This window comes from Orycteropus afer, unplaced genomic scaffold (assembly GCF_000298275.1).
Source record: "Orycteropus afer afer isolate SDZICR_OR568_19922 unplaced genomic scaffold, OryAfe1.0 scaffold00381, whole genome shotgun sequence".
NCBI classification, from domain to species: domain Eukaryota; kingdom Metazoa; phylum Chordata; class Mammalia; order Tubulidentata; family Orycteropodidae; genus Orycteropus; species Orycteropus afer.
This window is the reverse complement of record NW_006921968.1, coordinates 3046461-3048064: the sequence shown is the minus strand read 5'-3', so window position 1 is coordinate 3048064 and position 1604 is coordinate 3046461. Positions and strand designations below refer to the sequence as shown.

Genomic DNA, 1604 nt, shown 5'->3' with positions numbered 1-1604 from the left:
GGTTTGGGCTTTGCTTCTGTGAAGATTGACAGCCTTGGAGACCCTGTGGGCAGTTCCACTCTGTCCTCTAGGGGCGCTGTGGGTCAGAATGGACTCCAGGGCAGTGGGTGTGGTTTGGGCTTTGCTTCCGTGAAGATTGACAGCCTGGGAGACCCTGTGAGCAGTTCCACTCTGTCCTCTAGGGGCGCTGTGGGGTCAGAATCTGGATGGATGGCAGTGGGTTTCATTTTTACATGTGGGTGCTTGGATAATTATTTGCTTGGGGTATGTCTGTATCTACGTTTGTGGCCACACTGACATTTGCTTTGTTAGTGAAAGCTCCCTTCAGCGTCTCTCCTGCTGAGATGTTTTACTCTCGGGGACAGCCTGGTATCATTTTCATTAAATGTTTGTCCTCCTCCTTGTGGTTTGTCAGCCCCTCACGCACGTCGCTCAGGCTTACCTTTTGGCCGTGTGCCCTGCTGCGGGCTCTGCCCGGCTGAAGTACCTGTGTGTGCCACGCAGCTGGGACTGCATTTGGAGGTCCCTGGCTTAGCGCTGTTGGTGTTTCCAGGGCCTAGGTTAGACTCTTTGGACAAAAGAGGCCTTGTGACCGCCAGGCATTGGAGACAGGCAGGTTCTTGAGACACCATATTGGGGTAGGACGCACGTGTTTGTTCTGGGAGGTGGGGCTGTGTTGAGGCGTGCACAGCGTGCCGTCTGCAGGGCCAGCCCAGCCCCTCCGCTCGGGAGCCCTGGGGACAGTGCCGCCTGTGGAGCAGTGCTGCCCGTCCCGCCACTTTGGAGCCTGGGGGCTGTGCCATGGACCCTTGCTTGTAAACTCACATCATAAGCTTTGGGATTTTTAGTCAGTCTTCATTATTCGCAGATTCTGTTTATAAATTCCTCTATTTGCTAAAATTTATTCATAACCCCAAAATCACTACCTGTGTACGTCTTCACGGTCGTTCACTGACCGGTGCAAAGTGTAAGAAAGTTTGAATGTCCTGACTCACAGTCGCTGTCTTGGTGCCCGTGGGGCCTTACAGAGCATCGCGATCCTGGACAAGGAGCCTCACCCGCCGCGTTGACCAGCCCTTGTGACTTGTAGACAGGGCGTGCATTCTGAAAATTCCAAGTTTAACATTGTGCTCGTTCTGAAAAGCAGATTCAGGTTCCCCTCTCCTCCCAGTTCTGAAGTCCATTCATTGCTCAGCTGTGTTTATTTGGTGCTGGTGTTACCGGAGCCACCAAGGGAAACGCTAACGCCAAGCAGGATGGTGAAAAGGAAGGAGTTTCGTTCGTGTCGAGATTTGGCTTACTGGACTGACGTCCAGAGACTGAGCCCTGAACAAAGGCCACAAGCGGCTTTTATGGGGCTCTTCTTCCAGGGTATCTGGGGTAAATGGGTGATTGGTTACCTGCAAAAAGAACACCTGCAGCTGGCAGTTTTTTTGTTTTTTCTTTTTTTAGGATTTGGGTGAAGATTTACAGAGCAAATTCACTTTTCATACAGCAGTTCACATATACTTTCTCTCATGTCATTGACCAAAATTTACAATGCAGCAGCTCCCCTCCCACTTCCTCCCCATAGTTACCTCCTCCCAGTTTCCATCCCTCCATAC

General features: G+C 51.6%; 1 protein-coding gene across 1 annotated transcript in view; it reads left to right on the top strand.

The window, feature by feature from the left end:
• Positions 1-1604, top strand: part of NSUN2 (NOP2/Sun RNA methyltransferase 2) — a 54732-nt gene that overhangs the window by 39687 nt on the left and 13441 nt on the right. The gene's annotated exons all lie outside the window — the stretch shown is intronic.